This window comes from Cebus imitator, unplaced genomic scaffold (assembly GCF_001604975.1).
Source record: "Cebus imitator isolate Cc_AM_T3 unplaced genomic scaffold, Cebus_imitator-1.0 Scaffold5, whole genome shotgun sequence".
NCBI classification, from domain to species: domain Eukaryota; kingdom Metazoa; phylum Chordata; class Mammalia; order Primates; family Cebidae; genus Cebus; species Cebus imitator.
In genome coordinates this window covers 6,192,008-6,204,314 of record NW_016107320.1, presented here as the reverse complement: position 1 = coordinate 6,204,314, position 12,307 = coordinate 6,192,008, and the positions used below count along the sequence as shown (strand labels likewise).

General features: G+C 40.8%; 2 protein-coding genes across 9 annotated transcripts in view; one reads left to right on the top strand and one right to left on the bottom strand.

The window, feature by feature from the left end:
• Window positions 1-11,419, bottom strand: part of WRN (WRN RecQ like helicase) — a 148,372-nt gene extending 136,953 nt beyond the window's left edge. For all 7 annotated transcript variants that reach the window (XM_017536029.2, XM_017536052.2, XM_017536034.2 and 4 more), the window contains exon 1: window positions 11,234-11,419. The gene's annotated coding sequence lies outside the window, so the exon portion shown is untranslated. The remainder of the gene's footprint in view (window positions 1-11,233) is intronic.
• A 440-nt stretch (window positions 11,420-11,859) lies between these two features.
• The window catches only part of PURG (purine rich element binding protein G), a 37,611-nt gene continuing 37,163 nt past the window's right edge, over window positions 11,860-12,307 (top strand). For both annotated transcript variants that reach the window (XM_017536026.2, XM_017536016.2), the window contains exon 1: window positions 11,860-12,124. The gene's annotated coding sequence lies outside the window, so the exon portion shown is untranslated. The remainder of the gene's footprint in view (window positions 12,125-12,307) is intronic.

The window sequence follows — 12,307 nt, the reverse complement described above, 5'->3', positions numbered from 1 at the left end:
AAAAAAAAAAAAAAAAAAAAAATTCAGCATTGCCAGGTAGAAAGAGAAATGCATAAATTTTATAAGACCAATTTAAGTATAGGAGGAAGATGGAAAGGTAAAAGCAGAAACTGGCTTAAAAAGAAACTGGAAAATTAATACACAATTCTTTAAGCAGCTATAAATTTACCTAATGCAAATGTTACACAGTAAGTTCAAATATAGTCTCCTCAGACAGGGTAAGTTTATGTAATATGAATAAGATGAAAAATCAGCAATTCTGTGATTGTGTAATTCCTGGAAGAAAAAAGTCATCCTCCAATCCAATTATTTTTCTACTGTACTTCAGAGACTCCATTTTATGAAGGAACAGCAAAAGCACATCAGGTACCAATAGGTGATGTCTCCTGCTTCACATCAAAACTTCTAGGAGGAGCTAAAAAGCTTTGATATTTTTTCTGATGGCTTCTATTATTCTTACCAGAGACTACAAATATCTCATATATCTCTATCTTCTTGGTTTCAAAGACAGCTCAAGAGAAGGTGAATCTCTGTCCTACCTGAGGAGCTAGCCTAAAACACTAACAGCAGAAGAGATCAGAAAAAATGCAAATATGAGAATATTATAGTCAGAAAGAAACAGAGACTTGAAGTAGGCTCAGGAGGGAAGGTCACTGTTCTCCTTTTTTTGGAGAACATGAAATTATTCTAATATCTTATTTCCCCATGAAGAAACTGTTCAAAAGCCATCCTCTTTCTTAATCCTCCCTCATATTAAGCATTTTACCAAAGGAAAGAAAAAAAAAAATCACCTTTAAAAAAATCCGACTGTTATCACTAACTAGCTTTTACAAAAGATAAGCCTAATTTTTATCAAAGCTCCAGGCTCTCTTAAAATAAATAATTTTTCCGTAGTTATCTCTTTGAAGACAGGTAATTTTATCTATTTGTTTAATAGGAGCAAATAAGGTAACCAGATTCAAAATAAGCATACTCAAATTAAGCCTATTTTTATATATCAGAAGGAATCAAATACAATTACACCCAAGTCTGAATTATACAATTATATCCAAAATGTATATCCAAAATCAGTAACAGGAAAATGACAACCTACCTAGGAATAAACCTAACATAAACTATATAAGATCCATTTTAAAGCCAACTAATAAATTTTATTAAAACAGTTAAAAAAGGACTAGATAAGACACACTGAGTTCCTGCATAGCCAGATCCAAAACTGTAAAAATATTAATTAAATCAATACACTCAAGTAGCAATACCAAAAAAAATCAGAATTTTTATCGAACCACAAGTTTACATTAAAGTTCACTGAGAAGAGAAAATGCTTAAAAGCAGCAAATATTTTTTGAAAAACAAGACCAAGGGAAAATTCACCATACTAAACATGAAGCAAAACTACAGTAATTAAAATAGTATGGGCTAGGCGCAAGGGCTCACATCTGTAATCCCAGCACTTTGGGAGGCCAAGTCGGGCAGATCTTCTGAGGTCTGACGTTCAAGACCAGCCTGGCCAACATGGTAAAACTCCGTCTCTACTAAAAACAAAAAAAGTAGCTGGGCATGGTGGCAGGTGCCTGTAATCCCAGGGCTGCTAGGGAGGCTGAGGCAGGAGAATTGCTTGAACTCAGGAGGCAAAGGTTGCAGTGAGCCGAGATCGTGCTATTGCACTCCAACCTGGGCAACAAGGGCAAGACTCCCTCTCAAAAACAAAAACAAACAAAAAAAAAAGAGCATGGAATTGGTGTAAAAATACAGAAACAGATCAAAACATAGCATGTCCAATCCCATATACAGAAAACCCTAAAGACTGCAGAGAATTTGGAAGATGGTGAATATGTTCATCTGTTTGACTGCAGTAATCATTTCACTATGTATATGTGTATCAAAACATGTTATACAATATATATATATTGCATAAATATATACAATAAATAAAACTTTCCATGTCCAGAAATAGATCCATGTAAATATGGAAATTTGACATGTGATGGAGGCATTTCTTATCTTTGAGAAGGAACAAGTTATTCAATAAATGAGGCCAAAAAACTGGTTATAATTTTAATATACCATTATCAGCAAAAATCTAAAAGATTGCCGGGGGCGGTGGCTCAAGCCTGTAATCCCAGCACTTTGGGAGGCCGAGGCGGGTAGATCATGAGGTCAAGAGATCGAGACCATCCTGGTCAACACGGTGAAACCCCGCCTCTCCTAAAAATACAAAAAGTTAGCTGGGCATGGTGGTGTGTGCCTGTAATCCCAGCTACTCAGGAGGCTGAGGCAGGAGAATTGCCTGAACCCAGGAGGCGGAGGTTGCGTTGAGCCGAGATCGCACCATTGCACTCCAGCCTGGGTAACAAGAGCAAAACTCCGTCCCAAAAAAAAAAAAAAAAAAAAATCTAAAAGATTGATCATATGCAGTAATTACAAGAGAGAAGGAATTGGCATCACCATTTTGAAAGATGTTTCATACAAGGCATCAAAATTTTAAATCTGTATAAACTTCAAGTCAGTAATTACATCTATCCTATATTTGCACATATACACATATGTAAAGGATGTTCACTACATCCCTTTGTAAAAGGAAAAACACAGAAAGCAGTAGGGTAAATTAAGAGTTAAATAAACAGTGACACATCCATAATATGGCATACTAAGCTGCAAGTGAAAGAATAAAATAGAACTATATGTATTAAATTATTCCCTAAGATAAATGCTAAGTAAAACAGAGAGAAAATGAAGTATCAGTGGTAGTTTAAAGTTTAAAGTAGAAAATGAAATTCTATGTATATATAAATGCAAAGAACAATCCAGGAAGACCCTCAAACAGGGTAAGTTTACAATATACAAACAAGAAGAAAAATCAGCAATTTTGTAATTATGGATTTCCTGGAAGGAAAAAAGTTATCTTCTAGTCTGACTATTTTTCTACTGTACTTCAGTGACTCAGTTTTATGAATGAAAAGCGAAAGCAGATCAGGTACCAATTAATAGGAGACCCTACAGGTAACTGAATGGGATTGAGGTCAGGTATGTGAATGAGGAATTTCAATACTTCTCACTTCATACTACTCTCAGTAATTTAATAAATAATTTCTTTCTCAGCAAGCATGATCACAATCCCCCCCCAACACTTCCTGTCTATATCTTCTTGCCATCTGAGAGCAGTATGAAGGGCCTCTGTAAGTAATAAAGTAAATAACAGTCTATATTTTTTCAAATTGGAGTCCTGAGTTAAACATGTCTCATGGTTCTTGTAAAGTCCAGCACAGGAGGAGGAAAAAGTGGCTGATTACCTTTAACACTAAGAAAGAAGACAATAACGATCCATTGTGTACCATAAATTTTAATAGCAACCTAATCTCCATTCAGCCCTCCTCACCCCATCCCACAATGTGTAACAGCAAAGTTTTATGGATAGAATTGACCTCATCACCAAGACTACAGGTGAAATCCAACTGTCTCAAGGCCAATAGGAAAATCCAATTCCCCTTGCTACACAACTGACTGAAGGATAAGAGCTATGACCCAAGTCTCAGTTCTCTAGCCTCCATCTCCTGGCCATAATTATTGCTTCCAAGGCAGTCCAACTGCAACAAAGCTCAGGACTCTCCCTCTCTGGTGAGGGAAAGGATGCTTTTGCTCCTGCTAGATGTATTCATGGTTGATGCAAGCAGCCATCTTACAAGCATACAAGAAATCACCCTGAAGAAAGTTTCATAGAAGAGGGCCAAGCACAAAGCCAAAAAAATAGTCAGATCCCTGAGTGAGTTTGCCTGAAGACCACTCTTCCTCAGTCTGTCTCCATTAAATAGACCAATAAACAACCTTTTATTGCTGAAGTCAGTTTGACTTTGGCTCTTCTATAACTTCCAACTGAAGGCACCCTTGATGACAGGATGGGATAATTAAAATATAATATCACTTCTTAATCTGATTTTTTTGAAGATTGTATAGAATTACATTTTCTTTATCGTAATTTATTTAACAATTCCCTATTAATGATAATTAGGTTGCTTGTGAATTTTACCACAAATACTGTTCAATGAATACCTTTGTGGGTATGTGGATATTGTTAGGCATTCCTATTATTATCTCTATAGAACAGATTCCTGGATATGAAATTACCAGGTCATAGAGTACTCTACTTCTCTGCTTACCTTCTCACCAATAAATTATTCACAATAGTCTGCTAATCCCAAAAGCAAGACTAGACAAAGAAGCAGCCCACACAGAAAGCCAAGAGAAACTTCCACAGTAGCCGGGTTAAACCAAACCCTCGGTGAAGGATTTCAAACTGATCACTACAAAAAAGTACTTTAAGGCAGCTACTCCTCTTACAAGAAGAGTCGGATCAAAGAATAGATGTCCATGAAGGAGTATGGGTTGACTATTAGTTACAATATAGCCACATGTAACTCAACACCTAACTTTGTGGTGTTAGATATAAATTAAGTTGATGGTATTTGAGTGTTACTGGACCATCACCATCAACATGACCATTACCATCAAAACTAAAGTCTTTTATATTTATATTCTACCCTTTCCCCACTATCTGTCTGGTGGGTCACAATCTTTGCTGTATAATATCCAAAGGAGATAGAGCCTCCCAGTCTTCTGACCAGCTCTCCTCCAGTGATCTTGTCCGTATCCTGTTCCACCAATTTATTCCTATAAAGATACCATGTTATTACCAATGACAGAATCCTCTCATAATCTCAATTCCACATATACCACTCTCCAATCAATACCTCCTGTTTTTCAAGTTCATTTCCTCCAGAAACTCAATTCTAACAATCCTGGGAACTGTAATCCAAAGGTCCTGCTACCATTTCATTGTCCTAAGCCCCTGGGCAGTCCTTAATTTTATTCTTGACCAGTTTAAATTTCAAGTTAATAACCACTTCCTTCCACACTCCCTCAAATTCATTGTTCTTCTAGCTTTATTAATATCTCCTGGCACAACTCTAACCCTGAATAAAGAAGAACTCTTTGCCTACTCTGTGCCTGTACCTATGCAGCTGAATGAACGTAGCAGGTGAAAAACAACCATTTTGACTGGTCTCAGCTTAAATTTGTGACCACCAGCCTCAAGTGGGCCCTTGGTGATTCCTAGCAATCCTACAACTTTTCCCTATTTACTATCCTCCCCTCCTAAGACTATTTTATACCTTCTCTCCACTTAAACTTCATACCTCCTCCCCCAATCATCATTCTTAGCCTATAATCTTGCTTCAGATTTCACTAGAAGCAATCAAAAATGAATTTCCACAAGCTCTTACCCTGAAATCTATTCACGTAATTATATCTGTACCCATATACTCTACTGTGGTGAATTTTATGTGTCAATTTAAGTGGGCCATGGGGTGCACAGATATTTAAACATTATTCCGGATGTATCTGTGAGGGTGTTTCTGGATAAAACTAACATTTGATTCAATAGGCTGAGCAAAGCAGATTGCCTTCCCTAATGTGGGTAGTCCTTCAATTTGTTGAAGGCCTGAATAAATTAAAAGCCTAAGTAAGGGAAAATTTGCTCCCTCTGCCTGTCTTTGAGCTGGGACATTGGTCTTCTCCTGTCTTCAGACTTAGACTAGAACTTACACCATAGGCTCTCCTGGTTCTCAGACCTTCACAACTGGACTGGAACTACACCATTAGCTCCCCTGGGTATATCTCTTGGCAGTTCTTAAGACTTTTATAAATCTCTGATAGATACAAAGACAGAGACACAGACAGAGACAGAGACAGAAATAGAAATGGAGACAGAGATATAAAGATCTCCTATTGGTTTTAATTCTCGGGAGAACCCTGTCTAATACATCTACCTTTTCTTATGTAACTGTGGATGAACTACCTGTGCTCCTACATCCAACCCCTCCATGTGTGCAAACCTCTCATCTACTCAAAGACGTTTTCTCAAAAACAATTTCCCCTGTCTCCTACATCATCAACTTTTCCCTCTCTACTAGTCTGCCAGAAAAGACCCATCAACATACATGCAATTTTTCCCAACTAAAAAAAAGAAAAAAGAAAAAAAACTCAACTCTTGGCTAACTGCTCCACTATTATTCTCCCCTTTATAGAAAACTACTCAAAAGAGTCATCTATACTAGCATCTGTGTTTCTGGAAATTCCTTTGATCCTCTCTTAAGCCCATTGCAACCACTCCACCAACAGGGCTCATGTCAAGATTTCCAATGACCTTTATTTTGTCAAACCCTACAGCCAATTCTCAACTCTCATTTGAGTCAATGCACCTTCAGTAAGTGACACATTTAATCACACCCATTTTCTTGAAACACTTTATTAGGCTTCTGTGATAATTCTTGAGTCTTCACCTGTATCAGTAACAATCCCCTTTCAGTATACTTTTTTGCTCCTTCCTACCTCCCCAATCTCTAAACATCACAACACTCCAGGATTAAAGTCACAGATCTATTCTCTTCTCCCTCTGCACTCACTCCCTTGGAGAGCACATCCAGTCTGCTGGCTTTTAAATTAGCTGTTATACACTAATGACTTCCAAAGTTAGATAAACAGCCTAAACCATTCCTCTTAACTTCAAACTTTGATAGCCAATTATTTACTGGATATTTGAATCTCTAATTGGCATACATATTCCACTCAATAGATACAAAGTTTCCCTGAACTGCTCCTTCTTTCTATTTCCCATTTTAGTAAGTAACCTCCATCTTTCTGGTTACTCATGCCAAAAGCCTTGGATTCATCCTGACTCATCTCTTCCTTTTACATTCTGCCTCTAATCTGTCAGCAAATACTGTTGGTTCTATCTTCAAAACAAAGCCAAAATTCTACCTTTTCTCACAACTTCCACTGTTACAAGCCATGTTACGCTGGTTCAAGTCATATTACCTTTTACCTGCTTTTCCCTATGGTCTATGCTCAAAACAGTAGCAGAGCGATTCTGTTACAAGATAAATCAATTATAAGGACTATATAACATAAGTGACTGAGATTTACCCCAGAAAGGCAAGGGTGGTTCAACATAAGAAAATTAATCAATATAATGCATCACATTAAGATAAGGAAGGAAAAACACCATATGATCATCTCAATTGACACAAGGCATATGACAAAATCTAACGCCCTTTCATGATAAAAACACTCAGAAAACTAGGAATAAAAGGGTATTTCCTCAACATGATAAAAGGCATTTATGAAAACCCATAGCTAACATCATACTTAATGGTAAAAGACTGAAAGCTATCCATGTAAGACAGGAAATAAGACAAGGATATCCACTTTCACCACAGCTTTTCAACGTTGTATTGAAAGTTCTAGCCAGAGAAATTAGACATGGAAAATAAATAAAAGGCATCAATAATGGAAAGGAAGAAGTAAAACTATCTGTATATACAGGTGACACAATCCTATATAAAAATCTCAAAGAAAGCCACTAGATCTAATAAATAAATTCAACAAAGTTTCAGAGTACAACATCAACATTGAAATATCAGCTGTTGTTATACACCAGAAATGAACAATTTGAAAGGAAACTAAGAAAGTAACTGCATTTACAATAGCAGCTAAAAGAATAAAATACCAAGGAATAAATTTAACCAAGGAGATAAAAAACAAATATGCTTAAAAACTACAGAACGCTGCTGAAAGAAATGAAACACCAACAAATGGAAAGATATCCCATGTTCATGCATAGAAAGACTTAATATTGTTAAGATGTCAATACTACCCAAAGTTATCTACAGATTTAATGCAACCCTACCAAAAGTCCAAAAGCCTTTTCTGCAGAAATGGAAAAGGTGATCCTCAAATTCATCGGAATTGCAAGGGACCCCAAAAAGCCAAAGTAATCTTGAAAATGAAGAATAAGGTTGGAGGACTCATGTTTCCCAACTTCTAAACTTCCTACAAAGCTACAGAAATCAAAAGAGTGTGGTACAGGCATAAAGACAAACATAAATAAAATGGAATCGAATTGAGATTCCAGAAGTAAATCCACAGATTTACAACCAGTTGATTTTTGACAAGGATGCCAAGTCCACTAAGTGGGGAAAGAATAAACTTTTCAAGAGATGATGATGGGACAACTGGATATTCACATGCAAAAGAGTGAAGTTGGATCCCTACCTCACACCATATAGCTAAAAACTTCAAAATGTATCAAAATAATATATAAGAATTAACTCAAAACTCCAACAGAAAAACTAAAACTATAAAACTATTAAAAGAAAACATAGCAGAAAATGTTCATGGCCTTGGATCTGGGAACAAATTCTTAGATATGACCCCAAAAGCATAGGCTGCAAAAGAAAAAATGGATAAACTGCATTCTATAAAAATTTAAAACCTTTGTGAATCAAAGACCAATAACAAAGAGTGGAGAAAACCCATAAAATGGGAGAAATTACTTGCAAATCATATATCCAATAAAGGTTTAATTAATTCAGAATATATAAAGATTGTCTACAATACAACAGGAAAAAAAACTCAAATAAAAAATGGGCAAAGGACTTAACAGTTCCCCAAAGAAGATATACAATGGCCAATAAGCACATGAAAAGATGCTCAACATCATTTGTCATTAAAGAAATACAAAACACAACCACACTAAGATATCACTTCCCACCACCTACTAGAATAGTTATACTTTTTAAAAAAGAAAATTAAGTTTTGGTGAGCATATGGAGAACTGGAACACTTGTATACTGCTCCCATGGAAAAATAGTTTTAGCAGTTCCTTAAAAAGCTAAGCCAAAAGCTTACCGTATGTCCACTCGTAGGTATATTTCCAAAAGAACTGAAAACAGGGGCTCAAACAGATTCTTGTATGCCAATGTTAATAGCAGCATTATTCACAATAGACAAAAGGTGGAAACAACCTAAGTATCCATCAACATATGAACAAATAAAATATGATAAACAGGGGAATATTATTCAGCCATAAAAAGAAATCGAGTTATGATACCTGTCACAACATGGGTGAAACTTGAAAACATTCTCCTCACAAACGATGCTGAATACCCAAAGCAATCTTGAGCTAAAAGAACAAAGCTAGATTGCCTAACTTCAAAATATACTATACTCTGGTAATCAAAACAGCACAGTACTGGCATAAAAAGAGACATATAGGTAATAGAACAGACTAGAGAGCCAAGAAATAAAACCACACATTTATAGCCAACTGATTTTTGACAAAAAAGCCAAGAATACACAATGGGGAAAGGTCAGACTCTTCAGTAAATGGTGTTGGGAAAACGGGATAACCATACGCAGAAGAATGAAAGTAGTCAATTATCTCTCACCACATACAAAATCAACTCAAAATGGATTAAAGACTTAAACGTAAGACCCAAAACCATGAAATCACTTGAAGAAAACATGGGGAAAAGCTCCCTAACATTGGTCTGGGCTAGAGGTTCCCAACCCCTCAGCCACAGATGAGTACCAGTCCATGGCCTGTTAGGAACCAGGTCACACAGCAGGAAGTGAGCATCAGGCAAGCAGGTATTAGATTCTCATAGAAGCACAAACCCTATTGTGAATTGCACATGAAAGGGATGTAGGCTGTATGCTCCTTAGGAGAATCTAATGCCTTATGATCTGTCACTGTCTTCCATCACTCCCAGATAGGACCCTCAAGTTTCAGGAAACAAGCCTCAGTTTTCAAAATAGTCCATAAAGTCCTTCACATTCTGCCCCGCTTCCCTTTCTGGCCTGATCTCTGACCTCCTCTCTGCTCTCCTCCAGCTCACTAGGCCTCTTAAGTTGCTCTCTGAATATAAGGAGGCAAGTTCCTCAGGGCCTTTGTACTTTCTTCTCCTCCAGAGAACCTCAAGGTAAGTTCTCTCACTTCCTTGAGCTCTGGACTGAAAAATGTCCTTCTCAGTGAAGTCTTCCCAGACCACCTATTGTAAAACTGCAGCTCCCTATAGCCCCTCACCCACCACACACACCCATTCTTCATCCCTCCTTCCTTTTTATTCTCCATTTCCACCTTCTGTCATCCTATATATTTTACTTTTTGCTTGTCTCCTTCCCCTAAGATGCAAGCTCCAAAAGCAGAGAGATGTTTGTCTGTTTTATTCATTGTTGGTATCTCTAGTGCCTAGAGCAGTCCTTAATATACATTTGTTGGATTAATAAAGGGAGATCACTGTGGGAAAAAAATAGAAGAAAATAAATATTTATCTGAAGAATGCAAGGCCCTTTAAATTATCACGCCCAGAGAGGCATTAGAATGAAAAGACAGTCCCATCTCACTCCCTCCTTGAGCTGGATAATTATCTCTTGAAGTCCACCTGCTATGTGGGCTCTAAACTGACACCAAGTAGCCATAAAAGGCCATATTCTGGACACGATAACTCATACTCTATGAGTTACAGTGTACAGCCAATCACTAAGCAATGGTATCTCTGTAAACCAGTAGCAATTCCTGGCCAACTTTGTCTCAGCCCACTCCCTCCCTTCGCCTTTAAAAACCTGCTTGTAACTAAGGCTGAAGGAGCACTCCGCAAAGCAACTGGGAAATGAGTCCTGGGCAGCTGTACTCATTTTAGCTCAAGAAAACTGTTTAAATTATAATTTCGTGCCCCAGCCTCTTCCTCTTAGGTCGACACCACTATTCAATGACATCAAGATCTGAACTGTCCTACTTATCCCAATCTCCCACCCCTAGAAAGAAATGTACTAAACCATACAAGCCTGAAGTACTCCGACATACAGACCCCTATGTTAGCATCCTAAGAATTACATTACCTTCTTCAATAGGGAGTATTTTTCATATCAAACCTAGCCAAACAACTGAGATTCAACCAGAAAAAAAAAAGAAAAAGAAAAAGAAAAAAAATCCATTAGTGACTGAGTGACTTGAACTCAAAAAAATCCATTATCACTTGCTAAATAATAGACTGCAGGTTATCTCCCTCGACTTTGCTGTGCAGACATGGAGTGGCTCAGTTTCTCCCATAATAAAGGCCGTACTGGAAGAGAGCAATCCTAAGCGCGCAGGGTAAACATCAGGCTGGGGCCGGGAGGGGCCTGGAAGCACTTTTTGAATGGTGGAAGCTCCGAGAGACCCCTTTCCTGGCTGCTCCAGAGGGGGAAGGGAAAGGGAAAATGTCCGTTTTTCTGGAATCTCCCAAACACAACGCAGGCGCCTGCTCCGCGGGCCCAAGCACCTCCACGTCTCAGAAGCCTGGCATGATAGATACCCCGGGCAGGGAGCTGGAAAACGAGTGGGAAGACAAGTTACCCTGAGAAGAGCCAGTCCAACAGGTCTTCTCCTTCAGCCGGATGACTGTGGAGCTCCACCACAAACAGGACCTGCAACCCAGGTATCCAGGCTAGACACCAATTCACCAAAGTTTATTCCCGCGCTGCAGAGTACAAGCCTGCGCGTCTCGGCGCACACAGTACACATCAGCTCCGGAAGACCGAACCGCCCCGCCCCTCCGGCCCCGGCCCCGGCCCCGCCCCGACCCCCCCTCCTCCCCCGCCCCCGGCCCGGCTAGCCTTTCAGCGCGGCGCTGCAGCCCTCCCTCCACAGCTCATCTAGCCCCGCCCAGCACGTCGCGGTGCGCATGCGCAGAGGCCCACGCTGCTGCTAAGCCCCTCGGGAAGTGTAGTCTCCTCGCAGGTGCCGCTGAGCCGCCAGAGTCCCGCATCCCGGCGGAATCCGGAGAAGTGAGAACACTCCCGCCACCCGGTCCTCGTTCCCATCTTCATATCTGTCCAGTCCCCTCGCACTCCCGCTGCACCCCACGCGCCAGGCTTCCGTCAGGGTGCGCACTGAAGAAGAGCGGAGACCCTCTTCTTCCCCTCAGCTGGCCGTGCCGGGGGAGGCGGGGTCCACCGCCCGCCCCCCGTCGTCGCTCTCCCCGCCTCCCCTCCCCTCCCCTCCCGGCGGGTGTGGGGCCGGTGTCCGAAGCCAGGCGGCGGCCCCCGCAGCGGCCGCAGGAGGGGCGGCGGCGGTGGGCGCCGCGGGCGATGCCCCTGCCCGGCTGCTCCGGTGGGGGGCAGTGCGAGCGGCGGCGGCGGGGGAGGAGGCGGGGGGCGGCGGCTGCAGCAGAGGGGCCGAGAACTGGCGGCGGCGGCGGCTGTGGTCGTGAAGGGCATCGGCGGCGGCGGTGAAGGCAGAGATGATGTGAGTGCCCGCCGGCTGGGGACCGGGGGCAGCGGAGCGCTGGGCGGGCGGCGGCGGCGTGCGGGTGCGGGCCCGGGGGCGGCGGAGGGATGCGGGAAGCGCGGGCAGAGCTGGAGCCGCCTCCGCCGCCGCCGCCGCTGCTGCCGCCGCCAACCGTCCGGCAGGGGCTGGAGCCCCGCGCTG